The sequence below is a fragment of the Triticum aestivum genome, chromosome 4A (assembly GCF_018294505.1).
Source record: "Triticum aestivum cultivar Chinese Spring chromosome 4A, IWGSC CS RefSeq v2.1, whole genome shotgun sequence".
NCBI classification, from domain to species: Eukaryota; Viridiplantae; Streptophyta; class Magnoliopsida; order Poales; family Poaceae; genus Triticum; species Triticum aestivum.
In genome coordinates this window covers 626,963,096-626,988,933 of record NC_057803.1, presented here as the reverse complement: position 1 = coordinate 626,988,933, position 25,838 = coordinate 626,963,096, and positions in this window count along the sequence as shown.

Sequence of the window (25,838 nt, the reverse complement as noted above, 5' to 3'; positions counted from 1 at the left end):
GGGCAAGTAACATACCGATGACAAAGGGAACAACGTATGTTGTTATGCGGTTTGACCGATAAAGATCTTCGTAGAATATGTAGGAGCCAATATGAGCATCCAGGTTCCGCTAATGGTTATTGACTAGGAGACGTGTCTCGGTCATGTCTACATAGTTCTAGAACCCGTAGGGTCTGCATGCTTAAAGTTCGATGACGGTTATATTATGAGTTTATGTGTTTTGATGTACCAAAGGTAGTTCGGGGTCCCGGATGAGATCGGGGACATGACGAGGAGTCTCGAAATGGTCGAGACGTAAAGATCGATATATTGGACGACTATATTCGGACACCGGAAAGGTTCTGAGTGATTCGGGTATTTATCGGAGTACCGGGGAGTTACGGGAATTCGCCGGGGAGTGTATGGGCCTTATTGGGCTTTAGGGGAAGGAGAGAGGCAGGCCGCGCACCCCCCAAGGCCTAGTCCAAATTGGACTAAGGGGAAGGGTTGCGCCCCCTCCTTCCTTATCTTCTCTTTTCCCTTTCCTTCTCTCCTACTCCTACTACTTGGAAGGGCTCCTAGTTCTACTAGGAAAGGGGGAATCCTACTCCCAGTGGGAGTAGGACTCCCCTAGGGCGCGCCATAGAGAGGGCCGGCCCCTCCCCTCCTCCACTCCTTTATATACATGGCCAAGGGGCACCCCATAGACACAACAATTGATCTCTTGATCTCTTAGCTGTGTGCGGTGCTCCCCTCCACCATAATCCACCTCGATCATATCGTAGCAGTGCTTAGGTGAAGCCGTGCATCGGTAGAACATCATCATCATCACCATGCCGTTGTGCTGACGGAACTCTCCCTCAACACTCGGCTGGATCGGAGTTCGAGGGACGTCATCGAGTTGGACATGTGCAGAACTCGGAGGTGCCGTGCGTTCGGTACTTGATCGGTCGGATCGTGAAGACGTACGACTACATCAACCGCGTTGTGATAACGCTTCTGCTTTCGGTCTATGAGGGTACGTGGACAACACTCTCCCCCCTCGTTGCTATGCATCACCATGATCCTGTGTGTGCGTAGGAAATTTTTGAAATTACTACGTTCCCCAACACGGACCACGTGCCGCTAGCCATGGCAACAAACGCCTACTACTAATCAATGGCCAACGTGAATATTTAAGAACATGGTGCAATGTCAGATATAAAATACATTTTAAAAATATGAATTGCCGAATATTCTTCGAAACATGAACATTTTATTAAATTACAAATAATGTTTTTAATATTCCGTTCATTTTGGAAAAAGCATGATTTTTTTGAAATAACATCATTTTTTGAACACAAAAACCTTTTATGAAAACCCAAACATTTTTTAAATTTGTGACCGGCTTTTGAAAACGGAACATGATTTCAACATTCAGAACAAAATATGTTCTTAAACTCAGACATTATTCTGAATTTGTGAACTTTTACTAAAATATGAAAAGATTTCATTTTCCGAATATTTTTAAAATACATTTTTTTAAATCACAAACAATTTTGGAATATTTCTTAGTTAGAAAAAAACCGGAACAAGAAAATGAATTAATGTTCCAAATATTTTTGAAAACGCGAACACAATATTGTAATTCAAATATTTTTCAAAATTTTTAGAAAAACCAAAATTCGCAACTATTTTGAATTGCGAAATAACGTAAAAATAAAAAAAATTAGACGCAAAAACAAAAGGGGCCGGGCCAGTCTTGGACGCTGCGTGCGAACTCAAACTATCTACTGCCCAGGGCGAGGAATAGGCTTTTTTATGCTATATGGGCAGGCAAATAAGTGGGCTGGCTTTACTGGGTCACATCATGTGCGGGCCGAGTACGAAATTCATGGTTGCTAAAAATACAGATGGAGGCACAAAAATTTAGTACCACCTCGGATAGAAAATTAAATTTTGACAGTGAATGGATGAAAAAAATCGACAAAATGCACCTTGCTTTATTAGTAGGTATAGATAATGGGAAAGCTGAGTCAAAGAATAAAGGAAATTTTCTCGAGTTGTTAGGGCTTCTCGCAGAGTTCAATCCTGATCTTGCCAAAGTCATTTTGGGGAATTCTCCATACAACTCAAAGTACACATCTCCATATATTCAAAAGGAAATCTTGTCCATATATGCATCTAAAGTTAGGAGACATGTCCGTGAAGAAATTGGGGATTCCAAATTCTCTATTCTGGTAGATGAGACATGTGACGTGGCTAAAAGAGAACAAATGGCATTGGTTTTCAGATTTGTTGATAAAGCTGGCTTTTCACAAGAGCGGTTCTTTGATTTGGTACATGTGGCCAACACCAAGTCCATGACACTGAAAGATAAATTGTGCTATGCATTATCATTAAATGGTTTTGATATTCAGAATCTCCGTGGACAAGGATACGATGGGGCTAGCAACATGAGAGGAGAGTTGAATGGGTTGCATCTCTTTTTCTCAAGGTATGCCCATATGCATACTATGTTCATTGTTATGCTCACAGATTGCAGCTAGCACTAGTAGATGCATCCAAAGAGGTGGTTCCTATTGCCTAGTTTTTTTCAGAAATTGATCTTCATTATTAACACTGTCGACTCCTCATCAAAACGCCATGATGAGCTCCATGATGCCCAGTTGGTAGAACTAGCACGTATGATAGAAAATGGAAGCATTTAGACTAGTGAAGGGGGCAAATCAGATTCGATCACTTAAAAGACCCGGGGACACTAGGTGGGGTTCTCAGTTTGGTTCTATTCATAGCCTTATGAAGTTGTTTAATGCGGTAAATTTTGTTATCCAAGATATGGCTTCAGATGGATTAGTAGTGGGATCAATACGTGCTGATCCTGACACTTCTTTCAGCTATTTGTCCTCGTTCGAGTTTGTCTTTATCTTATGTATGATGAAAGAGATATTAGGGATAACTGAAGGACTTGGTCAGGCTTTACAAAAGAGGTCACAAGACATTGTAAATGTTGTTCGTCTAGTGTCTGCGACAAAAGAGTGTCTTCGTCAGTTGAGACTGAACAAAGGCTGGGAGGAATTCTTTTGCATAGTTGTTGAATTTTGTGTGAATCATGGCACTGAAATTCCAGACATGAAGGAAACTTATATCATGCGTGGTGGCCATGCACGGCATCAGCCTGATCATTTCACTAAGGAGCAATATTTTTGAGTCGAGATATTCCGTGCAACTCTTGACAGCCAACTACATGAATTGGATCGCAGGTTCAATGAGAAGATGATGGATCTTCTGTCCACCAGTGCCACATTAATTCCTAGAAATAAATTTAAATCTTTTAAAGGTAGTGATATATGTGAGTTGGTGAAGAAGTATTACCCAGCAGATTTTAGTCAACAAGACATGTATGGCTTGGAAAACCAACTAAAACTCTTTGTTCCTGATGCTTCCAGTGATGTAGAGTTGAAAAATATATCAACATTGACTCACCTTTGCCAACTCCTTGTTGAGACTGGAAGAGATAGAATCTACCATCTAATTGACAGGCTACTCCGTCTACTTGTTACTCTTCCAGTTTCTACAGCTAGTGCTGAACGAGCATTTTCCAGTTTGAAGATCATCAAAACAAGGTTGTGTAATACGATGGAAGATGAGAATCTTGCCAATAACTTGGTTGTTCACATAGAGCGTGAAATCGCAGAGAAATACACGTTTGAGGACATTTTAGCAGAATTCAAGAGCATAAGTGATCGAAAAGCTGATCTGTAGTACCACTCCTTTTGTAGTTCTTAGTTGGCTCATAGAATGTCTTTGAAGTTTGAAGGCTGAGTGGTACAAATAGACAAGTCATATATTTTGGTGTAATTAGTTCTCTTATGGAGTATATATTGCTAATCATACATGTATTTTGCGAGCAATATGGGCAATATAACTATAAATTTGCCCGGAGGCTTCAAGTTCTTGTTTTCTGCCGTTGGTTAAATTTTTCTTCGTCATTGCCCCCCAGACATTCTTGTCAAGCTCCACCACTGTTGTGCACTATCATGAAACTGGGCTATATAGCATGTATTTTGTGTCTAGGCATATATTTTTTAGAAAAGCATTGAAACATTCCTCTAAGAAAGTAAAAAAGATTAGGTGGGAATTTTAGACTTAACATTACCTTTAGTGTCTTCTCTCTCCGTTTTCTTCTGTGGCTTCCCTTTGTTTGTGCCAAAAAACATACATCACATATCAAAAGATTAGGTAGCAAGATTAGGTGGGATATCTCTCTGTTTGTTTTCTCGTCCAAAAACGTTTCTTATATTCCTAGAGTCCATAACTTCGATTAGGCTGAAATATTGAGGGGATGTTTATTCAGATATTAGCTTTCTTGTGGTCGAAGGACACCTCCAACCAACTTACAGGGTAGCCACAAGCCCTCTGGACACGCCCCTTGAGCCTGTGGGTCCCTCGAGCATCGTCTCGCGCTGATTCTTTTTTTCCTAAAAATCACATATATTCCAAAAATATCTCCGTAAAATTTTATCGTGTTTGGACTTCATTTGATATGGATTTTCTGTGAAACGAAAATATGCAACAAACAGGAGCTGGCACTGGGCACTCAATTAATATGTTAGTCCAAGAAAATCATATAAATTGTTGCCAAAAGTATGTGAAAGTTGTAGAATATGGACATAAAACAATAAAAAAATTATAGATACGACGGATGCATATCACACATCCTGATACACTGCCAAAGGCATTCATATAGAGTCATATTGTAATATTGAGTTGTAAGTAAATAAAAGTGTGATGATCATAATTATTAGAGCATTGTCCCAGTGAAGAAAGTATGATGTAGACGATGATTCCTTACAAGTCGGGATGAGACTCCAGACGAAAAAAAGAGAGGCCAAAAGAGCCCACCAAAAAGGAGAGATAAAGAGAGAATGTGCAATGTTACTATCATTTTTCCACACTTGTGCTTCAAAGTAGCACCATGTTCTTCATAAAGATAGTATCCTAGTTGTCACTTTCATATACTAGTGAGAATTTTTAATTATAGAACTTGGCTTGTATATTCTGATGACGGTCTTCCTCAAATGCCCGAGATCTTCATGAGCAAGAAAGTTCGATGCACACTCAACTTAGGTTCCACTGAGCTTTCATACAGTTATAGCTCTTAGTTCATCCATTGCATGACAACCCCTACTCCTTGCGTTGATATAGATTGATGAGCCTCTTCATAGTCCATTGATCTGTTGAGTTGATGTGAGACTTTTTTCCTTTTTGATCCCCATATGATCTCTACCATCGCATTCTATTCCATGTAGTGCTATATCCACGGCTCACACTCATGTATTGCGTGAAGTTGAAAATGTTGAAGCGCGTTCGAAGTAGGATCCAATTACATAGTTTGACACCTTGGTGCTCGTGATTTATATTTATGTGATAAAGGCGGAGTCATGTCATGCTAACATGATAAAATGAGTGGGGATAACATTCATTAAGGATCGTATATTTTGAAAGTTTAATGATTATGCTTCTTATATTCATGGATATTATTATGTTGATATTGTTAATTCATTGTTTTCTCAACATTTATACCAAAAATAGATTACATGGTACACATGTTAGGTAGCTTTCAACATCAAAATTATTAATTTTATCATTTACCTACTCAAGGACGAGCATGAATTAAGTTTGGGGATGCTAATACATCACCGACGCATCTATATTTTTTTATTGTTTCATGCTATTATATAATCAATCTTGGATGCCTTATATGCATTTTTATGCTATTTTATATCATTTTTGGGACTAACCTATTAACCCAGTGCCAGTGCCAGTGTCAGTTCCTATTTTCTGTTTTTTCTTTTTAGGAAATCAATACCAAAGGAAGTCCAAATGGATTAAAACCTTTTAAAAAATTTGGGATCAGAAGGGACCCATGAAGCTTCGGGAGGAGGCCAAAAGAGATACGAGAGGGCCACAAGCTCGTAGGGCGCGCCCCCTTAGCTTGTGGGACCAACGCAGCTCCGTTTGACCTAATTTCACTTCTATAAATTCTCAAATATTTCCAAACCTTCAGAGGGGCACTCGAAGAAACTTTTCCGCCACCACAACTCTTTGTTCTTCCGCGATCCCATCTGGAGGCCTTCTCCGGTACTCTACCAGAGGGGCGATCGATCATGGAGGGCTTCTACATCAACCTTTTTGCCCTTCCGATGATGTGTGAGTAGTTCACCACAGACCTACGGGTCCATAGCTAGTAGCTAGATGGCTTCTTCTCTCTCTTGGATCTTCAATACCATGTTCTCCTCGATCTTCTTGGAGTTCTATCTGATGTAATCTTCTTTTGCGATGTGTTTGTTGGGATTCGATGAATTGTGGGTTATTGATCAGATTATTCATTGAAAGTAATTGAGTCTTCTCTGAACTCTTTTATGTATGATTGGTATAGATATGTATTTCTCTCCAATCTATCCGTTTGGTTTGGCCAACTAGATTGATTTATCTTCAGTGGCAGAGGTGCTTTGTAGTGGGTTCAATCTTGCGGTGATCTAACCCAGTGATAGAAAAGGCTAAGGCACGTATTGTATTGTTGCTACTAAGGATAACACAATGGGGTTTATTCATATTGCTTGAGTTTTTGTCGACATCATGTCATCTTGCTTAATGTGTTATTCTGTTTGTCATGAATTTAATACCATAGATGCATGCTGGATAGCGGTCGATTGGTGGAGAGTAGTAGATGCAGGCATGAGTCGGTCTACTTGTCTCGAACGTGATGCCTATATACATGATTTTCATGAATTTGTCATAACTATGCACTTTTCTATCAATTGTCCAATAGTAATTTGTTTACCCACCATAAGCTATGTGTTCGAAAGAGAAGCCTCTAGTGAAAACTATGGCCCCCGGGTCTACCTTAACCATAATATAAAAACAAAAATACCTTGTTGTAATTTATTTATCTTTTATTTTGTTTTGCAGTTTATCCATATACCTATACAAGATTTAATCCTTGCAAGTAACGAGATCAAGAATAGTGGCGACCCTCTTGCCCGTGTTGGGTCCAAATATTTTCTTCGTGTGTGCAGGTGTTGTTCACTCGGGTTTACGTGATTCTACTTTTGGTTCGATAAACCTTGGTTCTCACTGAGGAAAAAACTTATCTCTACCGTACTGCTAAATCCCTTCCTCTTTGGCAAAAAACTCAACGCAACTCACAAGTAGCATGCGGCAATCAGTTACTTCAGCAGTTGGTGGCGCAGTGGCCAATGGTTCAATATAGATAAGTCAGTTGAAGAACTTGGAATAGTCTTCAATTTCTTGACTAGATAATGAGCAATAGGGGCATCAACAGACTCCCTTTTCTTTAAAGACTCTCTCTCTCTCTCTAGCCTTGGTTTTCTTGACTTCTGATGCAGAAGGAAGGGTGGATTTCTTCATACTTGAAAACATTGGTGGAGCTGCAGCAGAGATGATAGGTTCTTTAGGTTGAACTGTCACACTCAGTGCATTTTCATCAGGTAGAACTGCTGTAGTTTCCCTGGAAGATTCTTCAATCGCTGTGGTTTGCTCAGGAGGAGGTGGAGCTAAAGAACTCTCATGAGAATTTGGGATTACCTAGCATACTGGCGGATGTTGAGGTCTCCAAAAAGATGATTAGCTTGGGCAATGATCTGTCTCTGATGACTTTCAAGTGCTCAGTTCTTCTGTCAAAGTCATCACCGAGGCACAGAATCTTAGCTTGCCTCGCAAGCAGTTTCTAAGGGGTGATGTTCATGATGTTGCGCCTCAACTTGTGTTCCTTTGTTTAATACGATCTCTTCACTTGACGAGCTTGCTCAATCTTATGCTTCTCATTCAGAATGAATGAGGAAAGAACATGACTTGGGCCAGGTGGGAGATCCAAGTCGTCAACAGAGGTATCATGGTCCTTCCTCCAGATGTCAATGAAACAAGGATCTTTTCAGATCCAGAAGTAGTGGAATGGTTGAACCTTTTGCAGCAACATCTATTTCTGCCCTATCTCTAATGATCCTGGTTAGTTCATCTTCATCGGCTTCATCGTCAACATCAGTTGCTTCAACTTGAACAACTGCCTTTTTCATCGGCTTCATCTTCATCGGCTTCATAGTCAACATCATGTGCAGGGCCGAAGGCCCGCCAGCGACTGAAGAATGGGCCACGCAAGACGTGGCCCTCAGCATACTCAAGATGGAATCCTCTGAAGACTTGGCGTATAATTCAAGGCGTAATCAAATGATCGACATGTTATCCCTAATTCTAGTCGATATACTTGTAACCCTAGGTACCCCCGGTTCTTATATAAGCCGAGGGATTTAGTTTGTAGAGGCAATGTTTTAGAGATTAGAACTCATAGATACGATCTCAAGGTAGACCATATTTTACTTTGTAACTCATCCACAATCAATACAATACAAGTAGGATGTAGGGTTTAGTTCTTCGAGAGGGCCCGGACTGGGGTAAATATTGTGTTCCCTTTACTTCATGTTACCATTGTGTGCCAAGCTCACCTGCTTGAGACCCCCTACCCGAGATCTATCGGTTTTAGCACGGACAAGGTGTGGTTGAATTGACAACTCACCTTCTAAGGATTATATATATATATATATATATATATATATATATATTGGATACCTTATGCTGAATCAATAAATTTGGGTTGAAATACTTCCCTCGAAGACTATTGTGATCCCCTACACTTGTGGGTCATCAGCAACCACTTTCCTAACATGCAGTACCGGTTGATCCACATCACAACCCACATGTGGTGCACATACACACACACACACACACGAAGGAAGTGTTGTTTTGCCATGCCCAAGCGCAACTTTGATCTGTCCATCACCAGACCCTCTCTAATTCTGTCCACATATCATGCAGCTCTAAAGACCCCAATGGGCATGCCGCAATGTCAGACGAGTTCAATGTACTAATTCGGAATGAAACTTGGTCTTTGGTGCCCTGTCCTGCAGGTGTTAATGGGGTGACCGGCAAGTGGATGTTCCATCATAAACTCCACCCTGACGGCTCCTTCATGCGGTACAACTCTCGGTGGGTGGTTGCTACCTCTTGAGCTTGCGTTGGATTTCCCCCAAGAGGAAAGGATGATGCAACAGAGTAGCATAAGTATTTCCCTTAGTTTTTGAGAACCAAGGTATCAATCCAGTAGGAGACCACGCTCAAGTCCCTCGTACATGCACAAAACGATAGCTACTCGCAACCAACGCGATTAGGGGTTGTCAATCCCTTCACGGTCACTTACGAGAGTGAGATCTGATAGATATAATATTTTTGGTATTTTTGGTATAAAGATGCAAAGTAAAAAGTAAAAGCAAAGTAAATAGCAAAGCAAGATTAAAGTGATGGAGATTGATATGATGAGAATAGACCCGTGAGCCATAGGTTTCACTAGTGGCTTCTCTCAAGAGCATAAGTATTCTACGGTGGGTGAACAAATTACTGTTGAGCAATTGATAGAATTGAGCATAGTTATGAGAATATCTAGGCATGATCATGTATATAGGCATCACGTCCGTGACAAGTAGACCGAAACGATTCTGCATCTACTACTATTACTCCACTCATCGACCACTATCCTGCATGCATCTAGAGTATTAAGTTAAAAACAGAGTAACGCCTTAAGCAAGATGACATGATGTAGAGATAAATTCATGCAATATGAAATAAACCCCATCTTGTTATCCTCGATGGCAACGATGCAATACGTGCCTTGCTGCCCCTTCTGTCACTGGGAAAGGACACCGCAAGATCGAACCCAAAGCTAAGCACTTCTCCCATGGAAAGAACTACCAATCTAGTTGGCCAAACCAAACGGATAATTCGAAGAGACTTGCAAAGATAACCAATCATACATAAAAGAATTCAGAGAAGATTCAAATATTATTCATAGATAGACTTGATCATAATCCCACAATTCATCAGTCTCAACAAACACACCGCAAAAAGAAGGTTACATCAAATAGATCTCCACGAGAGTGGGGGAGAACTGTGTATTGAGATCCAAAAAGAGAGAAGAAGCCATCTAGCTACTAACTATGGACCTGAAGGTCTGAGGTAAACAACTCACACTTCATCGGAGAGGCTATGATGATGTAGAAGACCTCCATGATGATGGCCCTCTTCCGGCGGAGCTCCGGAACAGGCACCAAGATGGGATCTCGTGGATACAGAAGGTTGCGGCGGTGGAATTAGGTTTTTGGCTCCTGTTCTGATCGTTTGGGGGTACGTAGGTATATATAGGAGGAAGGAGTACGTCGGTGGAGCTCCGAGGGGCCCACGAGGCAGGGGGCGCGCCCCCACCCTCGTGACCACCTCTTTTGTTCCTTGGAGCAGGGTCCAAGTCTCCTGGACCACATTCGGTGAGAAAATCACATTCCCGAAGGTTTTATTCCGTTTGGACTCCATTTGATATTCCGTTTCTTCGAAACACTGAAATAGGCAAAAAACAGCAATTTTGGGCCGGGACTCTGGTTAATAGGTTAGTCCCAAAAATAATATAAAAGTGGAAAATAAAGCCCAATATAGTCCAAAACAGTAGATAATATAGCATGGAGCAATAAAAAATTATAGATACGTTGGAGACGTATCAGGCATCCCCAAGCTTAATTCCTGCTCGTCCTCGAGTAGGTAAATGATAAAAAGAGAATTTTTGATGCGGAGTGCTACTTGGCATAATTTCAATGCAAATCTTCTTAATTGTGATATGAATATTCAGATTAGAAAGATTCAAGACAAAAGTTCATATTGACATAAAAAATAATAATACTTCAAGCAAACCAACAAAGCAATTATGTTTTCTTAAAGTAACATGGCCAAAGAAAGTTCATCCCTACAAAATCATATAGTTTAGTCATGCTCCATTTTCGTCACACAAGAATGCTCTAATCATGCACAACCCCGATGACAAGCCAAGCAATTGTTTCATACCTTAATAATTTCAAACTCATAAACTTTCACGCAACATATGAGCACGAGCCATGGATATAGCACTATGGGTGGAATAGAATAATGATGGGGGTTATGTGGAGAAGACAAAAAGGAGAAAGTCTCACATCAACGAGGCTAATCAATGGGCTAGGGAGATGCCCACCGATTGATGTTAATGCAAGGAGTAGGGATTGCCATGCAACGGATGCACTAGAGCTATAAATGTATGAAAGCTCAACAAAATAAACTAGTGGGTGTGCATCCAACTTGCTTGCTCATGAAGACCTAGGGCACTTGAGGAGGCCCATTGTTGGAATATACAAGCCAAGTTCTATAATGAAAATTCCCACTAGTATATGAAAGTGATAACATATGAGACTCTCTATATGAAAAATATGGTGCTACTTTGAAGCACAATATATGAGACTCGCTATATGAAGAACATGGTGCTACTTTGAAGCACAAGTGTGGAAAAAGGATAGTAGCATTGCCCCTTTTTATTTATTTTCTTTTTTGGGCCTTTTTTTCTTTGGCCTTTTTTGGGACAATTCTCTATTGAATGATGATCATCACACTTCTATTTATTTACAACTCAATGATTACAACTCGATACTAGAACAAAGTATGACTCTATATGAATGCCTCCGGCGGTGTACCGGGATATGCAATGAATCAAGAGCGACATGTATGAAAAATTATGAACGGTGGCTTTGCCACAAATACGATGTCAACTACATGATCATGCAAAGCAATATGACAATGATGAATGTGTGTCATGATGAATGGAATGGTGGAAAGTTGCATGGCAATATATCTCGGAATGGCTATGGAAATGCCATAATAGGTAGGTATGGTGGCTGTTTTGAGGAAGATATAAGGAGGTTTATGTGTGACAGAGCGTATCATATCACGGGGTTTGGATGCATCGGCGAAGTTTGCACCAACTCTCGATGTGAGAAAGGGCAATGCACGGTACCATAGAGGCTAGCAAGGATGGAAGGGTGAGAGTGCGTATAATCCATGGACTCAACATTAGTCATAAAGAACTCATATACTTATTGCAAAAATCTACAAGCCATCAAAAACCAAAGTATTACGCGCATGCTCCTTGGGGGATAGATTGGTAGGAAAAGACCATCGCTCGTCCCCGACCGCCACTCATAAGGAGGACAATCAAATAACACCTCATGTTTCAAATTTGTTGCATATCGTTTACCATACGTGCATGCTACAGGACTTGCAAACTTTTAACTCAAGCACTTCTGAAATTCACAATTACTCTACTAGCATGACTTTGATATTACTACCTCCACATCTCAAAACAATTATCAAGCATCCAACTTTTCTTAGTATTCAACACACTCAAAAGAAAGTTTCACAAATCTTGAATACCAAGCATGTTATTATTAAGCAAATTACCATGCTATTAAGACTCTCAAAATAATTTAAGTGAAGAATGAGAGATCAATAGTTTCTTTAAAACAAATCCACCACCGTGCTCTAAAGATCTCAGTGAAGCACATAGAGCAAAACTATAACGCTCAAAAGATATAAGTGAAGCACATAGAGTATTCTATCAAATTCTAATTCATGTATGGCTCTCTCAATAGGTGTGTACATCAAGGATGATTGTGGCACACTAACAACCAAAGAAACAAATAATACAAGACGCTCCAAGCAAAACACATATCATGTGGGTGAATAAAAATATAGCTCCAAGTAAATTACCGATGGAAGTGGACGAAAGAGGGGATGCCTTACGGGGCATCCCCAAGCTTTGTCTTTTTGGTGTCCTTGGATTATCTTGGGGGTGCCATGGGCATCCCCAAGCTTAGGCGCTTGCCACTCCTTGTTCCATAATCCATCACAAGAATTCACCCAAAACTTGAAAACTTCACAACACAAAACTTAAAGTAGAAAACTCGTGAGCTCCGTTAGCAAAAGAAAACAAAAAACCACTTCAAGGTACTGTAATGAACTCATTATTTATTTATATTGGTGTTAAACCTACTGTATTCCAACTTCTCTATGGATTATAAACTATTTTACTAACCATAGATTCATCAAAATAAGCAAACAACACACGAAAAACAGAATCTGTCAAAACAGAACAGTCTGTAGTAATCTGTAGCTAGCGCAAGTTCTGGAACCCCAAAAATTCTAAAATAAATTGATGGACGTGAGGAATTTATCTGTTAATTATCTGAAAAAGGAATTAACTAAATATCACTCTCCAAATAAAAATGACAGCAGTTCTCGTGAGCGCTAAAGTTTCTGTTTTTTACAGCAAGTTCAACAAGACTTTCCCCAAGTCTTCCCAACGGTTCTACTTGGCAGAAACACTAATTAAACACAAAAAACACAACCAAAACAGAGGCTAGATAATTTATTTATTACTAAACAGGAGCAAAAAGCAAGGAATAAAAATAAAATTGGGTTGCCTCCCAACAAGCACTAAAGTTTAACGCCCCTAGCTAGGCATAAAAGCGAGGATAGATCTAGGTATTGCCATAGTAATAAGATAGATCGGTGAAACTCATTTCATATTCTCTACGTTCGGCAGCAAGTTTTCTTTGAGGCAAGCAAAAGTAATCAAAAGGGCTAAATTTAATAGGACAGAGGTCCCCAAGATCAATTTTAGGAGGTATAGGTTCCTCTTTCGGCCCTTCGTATTGCACAACCAATTCATCATTATAAGCATTCTTTTGACAGAACCTTGTGAGCCTAAACTCAAGAGAGCATCCTAGCTCATTGTTTTGAATAGCCAAATCATCATTAAGTTCAGAGATTCTATTAATTAAAATATTGATTGGCACCTTTTTTCTAAGGTTTTCATTGAAAGCAACATAGTCAAGAGATTGAAAGCGCATAATTTCTTCTTGATCAAAGAGGATAGATTCTATGGGAGGACGACCAGCGTCCACCCTATAGTGCGCAAAGATTTCTTTGGCTTCTTTTATTATAAATCTGAATTCATGAGCCAAAAAGATAGTAGCGGCACGCTTAATAGAAGAATGCTCGATATTAGAAAATTCTAAGAAAATTCTTTGTATAGATGGGTGCATATGCATAAATTGCCTTTCAAGTTCAACGATAAGCATGGCAATAGCGTCCGCAAGACTACTAGTTTTATGAAGAATAGAACCGCCCATAGAGGGCAAAGCACCGACACAAGTAAAGAAATCTTGGATGACTCCTTTTCCAATAATATTACCACTACCGATTCAAAATCTTTTTGTATGATAGGTAGGGGGTTCTTCAGCCGAAGCATCAGAGTTTTCTATGACATTGTTATCACCCATATCAGCGATAACTTTCCCAACTTCAGACATAGCGACAAGCAAGCAAACTAGCAAACAAGCAAACAAGAGCAACCGGGCAAAAGAGGCAAATAGAGAGGGAGGATAGAGGGAGAGAGGGCGAATAAAACGGCAAGGGTGAAGTGGGGGAGAGGAAAACGAGAGGCAAATGGAAAATAATGTAATGTGAGAGATAAGGATTGTGATGTGTACTTGGTATGTTGACTTTTTGCGTAGACTCCCCGGCAACGGCGCCAGAAATTCTTCTTGCTACCTCTTAAGCTTGCGTTGGATTTCCCCGAAGAGGAAAGGATGATGCAGCAGAGTAGCGTAAGTATTTCCCTCAGTTTTTGAGAACCAAGGTATTACTCCAGTAGGAGGCCACGCTCAAGTCCCTCGTACCTGCACAAAACAATAGCTACTCGCAACCAACGCGATTAGGGGTTGCCAATCCCTTCACGGTCACTTACGAGAGTGAGATCTGATAGATATAATATTTTTGACATTTTTGGTATAAAGATGCAAAGTAAAAAGTAAAAGCAAAGTAAATAGCAAAGCAAGATTAAAGTGATGGAGATTGATATGGTGAGAATAGACCCGGGAGCCATAGGTTTCACTAGTGGCTTCTCTCAAGAGCATAAGTATTCTACGGTGGGTGAACAAATTACTGTTGAGCAATTGATAGAATTGAGCATAGTTATGAGAATATCTAGGCATGATCATGTATATAGGCATCACGTCCGTGACAAGTAGACCGAAATGATTCTGCATCTACTACTATTACTCCACTCATCGACCGCTATCTAGCATGCATCTAGAGTATTAAGTTAAAAACAGAGTAACGCCTTAAGCAAGATGACATGATGTAGAGAGATAAATTCATGCAATATGAAATAAACCCCATCTTGTTATCCTCGATGGCAACGATGCAATACGTGCCTTGCTGCCCCTTCTGTCACTGGGAAAGGACACCGCAAGATCGAACCCAAAGCTAAGCACTTCTCCCATGGCAAGAACTACCAATCTAGTTGGCCAAACCAAACAGATAATTCGAAGAGACTTGCAAAGATAACCAATCATACATAAAAGAATTGAGAGAAGATTCAAATATTATTCATAGGTAGACTTGATCATAAACCCACAATTCATCGGTCTCAACAAACACACCACAAAAAGAAGATTACATCGAATAGATCTCCACGAGAGAGGGGGAGAACTTTCTATTGAGATCAAAAAAGAGAGAAGAAGCCATCTAGCTACTAACTATGGACCCGAAGGTCTGAGGTAAACTACTCACACTTCATCGGAGAGGCTATGATGATGTAGAAGCCCTCCGTGATGACGACCCTCTTCCGGCGGAGCTCCGGAACAGGCCCCAAGATGGGATATCATGGATACAGAATGTTGCGGCGGTGGAATTAGGTTTTTGGCTCCTATTCTGATCGTTTGGGGGTACGTAGGTATATATAGGAGGAAGGAGTACGTCGGTGGAGCTCCGAGGGGCCCACGAGGCAGGGGGCGCGCCCCCCACCCTCGTGCCCTCCTCTTTTGTTCCTTGGAGAAGGGTCCAAGTCTCCTAGACCATGTTTTGTGAGAAAATCATGTTCCCGAAGGTTTTATTCCGTTTGGACTCCGTTTGATATTCCGTTTCTTCAAAACACTGAAATAGGCAAAAACAGCAATTCTGGGCTGGGCCTCCGGTTAATAGGTTAGTCCCAAAAATAATATAAAAGTGGAAAATAAAGCCCAATATAGTCCAAAACAGTAGATAATATAGCATGGAGCAATCAAAAATTATAGATACGTTGGAGACGTATCTGTGGTCTATGGCTTCACGCAACACCGATATTGACTACATGCAAACCTTTAGCACGTCATTAAGTTGGCAACTATATGCGCCGTCCTCAGCTTCGCCACGGCCAACATGTGGCCTATTCGTCAGATGGACATCAAGAACATCTTCCTTCATGGTGATCTCACCGAGAAGGTCTATTGTCAGTAGCCCGTCGGCTTCGCAGATTCTACTCACCCCACACATGTCTGATGCCTTAACAAATTCCTCTATGGCCTTAAACAAACACCTCACACATGGTTCCTTTACTTTACGCACTTCCTCCACACACTTGGTTTTGTTTCCTCCAAGTGCGGCGCCTCTGAGGGAGTCCTGGATTAGGGGGTCTCCGGACAGCCGGAGTATATCCTTTGGTCGGACTGTTGGACTATGAAGATACAAGATTAAAGACTTCGTCCCGTGTCCGGATGGGACTCTCCTTGGCGTGGAAGGCAAGCTTGGTAATACGAATATGTAGATCTCCTCCCTTGTAACCGACTTTGTAACCCTAGCCCCCTCCGGGGTCTATATAAACCGGAGGGTTTAGTCCGTAGGACAATACAGACAATCATGCCATAGGCTAGCTTCTAGGGTTTAGCCTCGACGATCTCGTGGTAGGTCAACTCTTGTAATACTCATATCATCAAGATCAATCAAGCAGGACGTAGGGTATTACCTCCATCGAGAGGGCCTGAACCTAGGTAAACATCGTGTCCCCTGCCTCCTGTTACCATCCGCCTTAGACGCACAGTTCGGGACCCCCTACCTGAGATCCGCCGGTTTTGACACCGACATTGGTGCTTTCATTGAGAGTTCCACTGTGCCGTCACCGTAAGGCTTGATGGATCCTTCGATCATCGGTGACGATGCGGTCCAGGGTGAGGTTTTCCTCCCCGGACAGATCTTCATATTCGGTGGCTTCACACTGCGGGCCAACTCGCTTGGCCATCTGGAGCAGATCGAGAGCTATGCCCCTGGCCAACAGGTCAGGTTCGGAAACCTAAACTACACTGCCGACATCCGCCGAGACTTGATCTTCGACGGATTCGAGCCCATGTCAGGTGCGCTGCACAATCACGACGAGCATGATTTAACTCTACCGTCGGACAGTGTTTGGGAGATCACACCTACAACTACTCCGGCCTTCAATCTGGAGCAATTGTGCTATCCGAGGACGGAGGGATAGACCCCGCCACGGAGGCCGCACTCTCAGTGGCGATGGACCCGAATACTGACTTCACCCTTTACGAGAGCCGTGTTGCCGAACCACTGGATTCGTCTTCGGCCACGGACTCCGAGCCGCCTGCATCCGTGCCTATCGAATCCGATTGGGCGCTGATCATGGAGTTCACCTCCGTGGATATCTTTCAACACTCACCTTTCGGCAACATGCTAAATTCATTAAGGTCTCTCTCCTTGTCGGGAGATCCTTGGCCGAACTATGTCCAGCTAGAATGGGATGCGAACGACGAAGAAATTCGCTGCCCACCCACCACCCACTTAGTAGCCTCTGTCGACGATTTAACCGACATGCTCGATTTCGACTCCGCAAACATCGACGGCATGGACGACGATGCAGGAGAGGAACAGGAACTAGTGCCCACAGGACACTGGACAGCCTCTTCATCACATGACATATACATGATGGATACACCCAAAGAAAACGATGACGAGGAACGGGAGGAGACAGCGGAGGATGGCCCCTCCAAGAAGCAAACAAAGCATCAGCGTAGGCATCGCTCCAAATCCTGCCTCAACAAAAACAGCAATAACAGCGCAAGAGAAAATAACACTCCGGTCGACTCCAGAGGAAACGACGACCACATTGCCCCGGAGGCAGAGCACGATGAAGCTGCAAACGGCGAACATAGTACGGATTCGACGTCCGAACACGGCGATGCCAAGGATAAACCTCATCAAACCCCCTTTGGGGAGGAAAACAGTCCGGACGAAGATGCACACCTCATCCCGGAAACACACTTGGAGCAAGAGAACCTCTGCAGAAGGCTTATTGCCACAACGAGGAGTCTGAAGAAGCAGAAGCAAAGGCTTAAGGCCGAACAAAATACACTTAACAACAGGTGGAACAAAGTGCTCGACAACGAAGAAAAGTATGGTGGAGGTTACCACACAAAGATCTATCCAAAGCGCAAGCTATTGCCCAAATTCGACGATGAGGCCTTAGACCCCGTACAGCCGAAAAATAAAACAGCCAACCGGCCGGATCAACCACCTTGTGACCGCGATAGAGCGGCTAACAAGGTCCCACATAAATCAACACATGATCTACGTGAGGACTTGCACCAAAAATCCAGTATGAGCAGATCCATCTATGGATCTAGGAAGCGTGCTCCAGCACAAAATCAAAACCGAATACTACAACCGCCTGAACGCCATGATACATCCAAATACAGGGGTGCCGCACACCCCCTATGTTTCACCGATGAGGTGCTGGACCACGAATTCCCAGAAGGATTCAAACCAGTGAACATAGAGGCGTACGATGGGACCACAGACCCTGGGGTCTAGATTGAGGACTTTATCCTCCATATCCATATGGCTCATGGAGACGATCTCCATGCCATCAAGTACTTGCCCCTCAAGCTTAAAGGACCATCTCAGCACTGGCTGAAAAGCCTCCCCGAAAACTCAAATGGAAGTTGGGAGGAGCTCGAGGACACTTTTCGGGCTAATTTTCAAGGGACCTTTGTCCGACCTCCGGATGCAGACAATTTAAGTCATATAATTCAACAACCCGGAGAGTCACCCCGAAAGCTTTGGAACAGGTTTCTCACTAAGAAGAACCAAATCGTCGACTGTCCAGACACTGAAGCCTTAGCAGCTTTCAAGCATAGTGTCCGAGACGAATGGCTCGCCAGACACCTCGGCCAAGAAAAACCGAGAACAATGGAAGCCTTGACAAGCCTCATGACCCGCTTTTGCGCGGGCGAAGATAGCTGGTTAGCCCGCAGTAGCACCAGCGACCCAAGCACATCCGAAGTCAGGGATGGCAATGGAAAACCACGACGCAGTAAAAACAAGCGTCGAAATAAAGAAGACAACCCAGATAATACGGCGGTCAACACCGGATTCAGGGGCTCTCGACCAGGTCAGCGGAAAAAGCCTTTCAAAGGCAGCAGAGATGGACCGTCTAGCCTAAACAAGATTCTCGACAAACTATGTCAGATTCATGGCACCCCCGATAAACCTGCAAATCACACCCACAGAGAATGCTGGGTATTCAAGCAGGCTGGTAAGCTAAACGCCGATTAAATGCTGAGCCATATTCCATTGTGGTGAAGCTTCGTGGTCTTGTTGGGAGCCTCCGATTAAGTTGTGGAGTTTGCCCCAACCTTGTTTGTAAAGGTTCGGTCGCCGCCTTCAAGGGCACCAATAGTGGAATCACGGCATCTCGCATTGTGTGAGGGCGTGAGGAGAATACGGTGGCCCTAGTGGCTTCTTGGGGAGCATTGTGCCTCCACACCGCTCCAACGGAGATGTACTTCCCCTCAAAAGGAAGGAACTTCGGTAACACATCCTCGTCTTCACTGGATCCACTCTTGGTTGTCTCTTACCTTTACTTGTGCAAGATCTTTAGTGTTTGTTCCCTTGCTTGCTTGTGTGCTTGTTGTTGTTGCATCATATAGGTTGTTCACCTAGTTGCACATCTAGACAACCTACTTTGATGCAAAGTTTATTTTGGTAAAGAAAAGCTAAAAATTGGTAGTTGCCTATTCACCCCCCTCTAGTTAACCATATCGATCCTTTCAATTGGTATCAGAGCCTCGTCTCTTTATTAAGGACTTTACCGTCCAAAGAGTATGGTTGATACCGTAGACGGAGCGGAGGAACACTCCGGTGTGAATCCTATCTTGTCTACGGGCGATGGGGGAACTTTGGTCTCTCGTGAGGAGTTCAATGTAGCCTTGGAGACATTGAAAACCTCCATGACGACCGAAGTTGAAAGCATGTTTACTAAATTTCTTGAGGGGCTTAAACTCTCCACCGCACCGTTGAAAGTGGGGGATCCCGCCAACAAGGTGTCGGATGCTATCCCCGACAAGGGGGAAGCTAGTAGTGAAAAGGCTCCTTCTTCTAGTGGCAAGAATGGCACCGGCATCTTTGCCCATGTGGAACCACCACTTGTTTATGGTGGATCGGTTCCTTCTACTCATTTGAATCATGCCGGTCCTCCTCCTAAGATTGTGAAAAATGAGGATTTTGATTCTTGGGTTTACCGCTTTAAACGTCATTTAAATCATGTGAACACTAACCTTTGGAGAATCATTGAAGAAGGTTTCTACCCACATGATACAAGCAACTTCACTCCTCGAGAAGCCGCGGACAATCAATTCAATGAGAATGCTCTCTTCATCATTCAAGGTGCAATTCCACCCGAAGACCTACCTCATCTTCGTCCCTTCTCCTTGGCCAAAGATGCATGGCATTGTGTCGTGTCTCTCTACCGGGGAAGCGCAAGCATTCAATGCTCCAACTATGAAGTGGTACAAGATGAGGCCGATGAGTTTGCAATGAAGGAAGATGAAGAACCTCGTGAGCTTTATAGGAGAGTCACCAAACTCGCGATCTCACTACGAGATCACGGGAGCAAGGACACGGATGACAATTGGATCAAGCGCAAATTCCTCAAGGCAATGATGCCCTACCTCAAGGCCATGTCCTCCGTCATCCGCCAAAGACCGGACTTCCACACTTTGACCTCAAGCGAGGTGTTGGATGAGTTTGTGGCCATGAATATTTTGGACAAGACCACCGACAATGCGGTGCTCCGTTCTCAACGGGCAAAAAAGCCTAACCTTGCTTTGCCGGCCAAGCTCATCATGGAAGAAGAAGAAGAGGAAGAGGAGGAGAGCAACCCCGAAGATACAAAGTATGCATATCATGAACACATGGCACTTGCTTCAAGGCAATTTTGGAGCAAGAAAAACTTGAGGCCCAACTTTAGCAAAAACAACTCGAGTGGCACAAGGGGCAAGCAACGTGTAAGGACTTGCTACAATTGCGGCAACGTGAGTCATTTCGTTGCGGAATGCCCATATGAGAAGAGGGAAGACAATGGTGGCAAACTCATCCGAAAGGACAAGGCCAAGTCGTTCCCCAACAAGAACAACTTCACCAAGAAGACTCCTCACAAGGCCTTGGTTGTGAAAGAAGAGTACAATGAGGATGATGACGATGATGAAGATGATGAGTTGGTTGCCATGGCCTCCCTCGCCATTGCAACAACGTCACGAGTGTCTCTCTTCGACTCACCCAACGAGAGCATCAACGCCAAGTGCCTCATGGCTAAAGCCACCAACAAGGTAACCTCCAACATCAAAACTACCATCATTAATCATCCTTCCCCATCGGATAGCATTAATGAAGTTGAGGGAGCTAATGTGGAGGCTAACGAGTTTGAGGCCTTTATGGGTAAACTCAAGGGAAAATCCAAGAAGCACTTTGTTGCTCTCTTAGAACAACTTGGTGAGGCCAATGACATGATCGAGGCTCACGAAGACACCATCTCAAAGATGGAAGGGCATAGTTGTGACTATGCCGACGAGATTTCGGATCTTTCCAATGCTCTTGAGGAAGAGTGTGATCTTCGTTTGGCTCTTGAGGAGTCATACAACGTTGATCATGCTAAGTTAGATAAAGATTATGATCATGCCCTCGTTGTTTCTCGTGTGCTAAATTCCGAGAAGGCCAAACTCGGAGTTGATCTTGCTAGACTCAAAGAGGAGTTTGATATACTTGATAAGGCCCACAAGGCCTTGAAGGGTATTCACGCTAGTCTCAAGGAGTCTCATGATTAACTCCAAGTGAAGCTAATTAAGGAGAAAGCAACTTTTCCTCATATGGTTTTAATTGATAATGCAAATGCTGCTAACCCGTGTTGTGAGCATATACATCTTGTTGAGGAAAATTCTAAGTTGAAGGAGCAACTTGAGAGAGGCCTTGCGACTTGCATACAAGGCAAGAAGAACCTCAATGATCTCTTGATCAACCAAAAGGGAGGTGTGGCAAAGGAAGGGGTTGGGTACGTCCCCGACTCCAAAAACAAGAAGAAGAATGACAAGACCAAAGGACCTCCTCCCCTCATGCAAACCTTTGTGAGGGCGGGAGAGAGTGTATCCGAGGAGAAGAAGAAGAACAAAGTCAAGAATGGCAATGTCACCTCACCCAACAAAGCCGGCGATTTTAATCCCTCTTATGTGTTGTGCCGTGCTAGTGATGGGCATGTTTATGCCAAATTTGTTGGTTCTCCTCATGAGTACATTGAATGGTCTATTTGGGTTCCTAAGACCCTTGTTACTAACATCAAAGGACCCATTACAAAATGGGTACCTAAAACCAAGCATTGATCTCTTGTAGGTGTTTGCTTCCGGTGGTGGATCATGGTTGCTCGATAGCGGAGCTACAAATCATATGACCGGAAGCAAGGACTTGGTGGTGGACGTGCACAAGGTTCCATCTATGCCCACCAATGTCGAGTGGGGTGACGCCTCATCTTCCAAGGTATTGGGACTTGGCAAGGTGGTCATCTCTCATGATCTCACGATCGAGAAGGTCATGCTTGTTGAGTCCCTTGCATACAATTTACTTTCCGTTCGTCAACTTGCAATCATGGGCTTTGCCACTTTCTTTGATATCGATACCGTGGCCCTCTTGTGGAGCAAGACTCTTAAAGTAGCCTTTGTTGGGCATGTCGAGAACGGTCTATATGTGATTAACTTCTCGGAGCGACCCACTAAGACCGCGACATGCCTAATGGCTAAAGTTGATGTGGGGTGGCTTTGGCATCGCCGTTTAGCCCATGTCAATATGAGATCTTTGCAAAGTCTCATAAAGGGGGACCATGTCCGTGGACTAACGAATGCTAGTTTTGCTAAAGATCGTGCTTGCAGTGCCTGTATCGAAGGAAAGCTACATGAGAAGGCTCACCCTCCCACGACCATCATTTACTCAAAGAGGCCTTTGGAGCTCCTTCACATGGATCTCTTTGGGCCTCCATCCTTTGATAGTCTTGGAGGTAGAAAGTATTGCTTGGTGATTGTGGATGACTACTCAAGGTACACGTGGGTGTATTTCTTCAAGAGGAAGAGCGAGACCCAAAAAACCGTCATTGACTTTGCCAATGAAGCACAACGTCAACACAATGCAAAGATCTTGACAATAAGAAGTGACAACGGCACCGAGTTCAAGAACTACACCTTGGATGAATTTCTTAGTGATGAGGGAATCAAGCATCAATATTACGCACCATACACTCCTCAACAAAACGGTGTTGCGGAGAGGAAGAACCGGACGTTGATGGATGCGGCAAGGACCATGATGGCAGAGTTCAAGTCTCCGTACAACTTTTGGGCCGAAGCCATCAACACCGCGTGTCATGCATCAAATCGGCTCTACCTCCGCAAGGGCTTGAACAAGACTCCTTATGAGATACTCACCGGTAACAAGCCCAACCTCAAGTACTTCCGGGTATTCGGGTGTAAGTGTTTCATTCTCAAGAAAGGTGTTCGGTTGTCTAAATTTGAGGCTAGAGCTTATGAGGGCATATTTGTTGGTTATGCTACAAACTCTCATGCTTATCGTGTCCTCAATAAATCCACGGGACTTATTGAGGAGACGTGTAACGTGGAGTTTGATGAGAATAACGGCTCCCAAGTGGAGCAAAGTGGCACTTGTGATGTAGGTGATGAAATTCCTCCTCAAGCCATAAGAAGAATGGGTGTTGGTTTCATCCTACCCATTGAGGAACCCCTTGTGGCCGAAGGAGAAGGACAATGCTCCACTCAAGTGGAGCCATCACCAACCCAAGGCCCACATGCTTCCGAAGAACAAAGTGAAGGCCCTCAACCTCATGAACAAGACCAAGGGCAAGATCATACTCAAGACGGTGTTGACACACCAAGTGATGCTCAAGGTCAAGTTCTCTCCCCCAAGCAAGTTCAAGACCAAGAACAAGTTCATGACGACGCTCAAGATGATCAAGTAACCGCTCCTCAACTCACCACCGAGGAGGAATTAGAGCGTCGTGCCGCCAAAGTTGCTTCCAAGCTCTCCACCAAGGATCATCTCATGACGAATGTGCTTGGAAGCTTAAGAAAGGGGGTAAGCACTCGTAGACAATTAGCAAATTATTGTGAGCATCACGCGTTTGTCTCTTGTGTGGAACCTCACAAGGTCTATGAGGCGCTCGAAGATCCGGATTGGCTCAATGCCATGCATGAAGAACTCAACAACTTCGAGCGCAACAAAGTGTGGAGATTGGTGCCAAGGCCAACGGGGACCCACAATGTCATTGGAACCAAGTGGATATTCAAGAACAAGCAAGATGCCCATGGGATTATCATTTGCAACAAGGCTTGTTTGGTAGCACAAGGCTACTCCCAAGTCGAGGGTATCGACTACGGTGAAACCTTTGCTCCCGTTGCTCGTCTTGAATCCATTCGCATGTTGATTGCATATGCTTCTCATCATAACTTTAAGTTACATCAAATGGATGTGAAGAGTGCTTTTCTTAATGGTCCCATTAATGAATTGGTGTACGTCAAGCAACCCCCCGGGTTCGAGGATCCCTACTTTCCCGATCATGTGTATCAACTCGATAAGGCACTCTATGGCCTTAAACAAGCCCCACGTGTGTGGTATGACCACCTTACCGAGTTGTTACAAGACCGTGGGTTTGAAGTTGGGATAATCGACCCCACTCTTTTTACTAAGAAGGTTAAAGGGGATTTGTTTGTGTGCCAATTATATGTTGATGATATTATATTTGGTTCTCCTAACAAAGCTTTCAATGAGGAATTTGCTGCTCTGATGACCTCAAAGTTCGAGATGTCCTCCATGGGGGAGTTGAAGTTCTTTCTAGGGTTCGAAGTGAAGCAAAGAAGAGAAGGAACCTTCATCAATCAATCCAAATACACTCAAGACATGCTCAAGAGATTCAAGCTAAGTGACGTCAAGCCGGCTTCCACCCCAATGCCCACCAAGTGCCAACTTGATCTAGATCCCAATGGTAAAGTGGTGGATCAAAAGGTATGTCGTTCCATGATTGGATCCTTGCTTTACCTTTGTGCATCTAGACCGGACATCATGTTGAGTGTGGGAATTTGTGCAGGGTTTCAAGCCGCACCTAAGGAAAGTCACTATGTGGCCATCAAACGAATCTTTCGATATTTGGCTCATACCCCAAACTTTGGCTTATGGTACCCAAGAGGATCAAACTTCAAGCTTGTAGGGTACTCGGATTCCGATTGGGCGGGAGACAAAGTGGATAGGAAGTCCACTTCCGGAGGATGCCAATTCCTTGGTTGCTCGTTGGTAAGTTGGTCTTCCAAAAAGCAAAGTTGTGTGTCTCTCTCATCCACCGAAGCGAAGTATGTTGCGGCCGGTAGTTGTTGTGCACAACTCTTATGGATGAGGCAAACTTTAAAGGATTACGGTGTCACTTGTGACAAAGTGCCTCTTTGGTGTGACAATGAAAGCGCCATCAAGATTTCTCTCAACCCGGTGCAACACTTCAAGACGAAGCATATTGAGATTTGGTATCACTTCATCCGGGATCACATTAGGCGAGGAGAGATCGAGCTCAACTATGTCAACACTCATGACAACCTTGCAGATATTTTCACGAAGCCCTTGGATGAAGCAAGATTTCGCGAGTTAAGGCATGAGCTAAATATCATTGATTCGAGCAATGTTGCTTGAACCCGTGCACACCCTACCACGCTCAATTTGTTGTCTAGTTTAGGTGTAGGCATGGACATAGGGGGAGT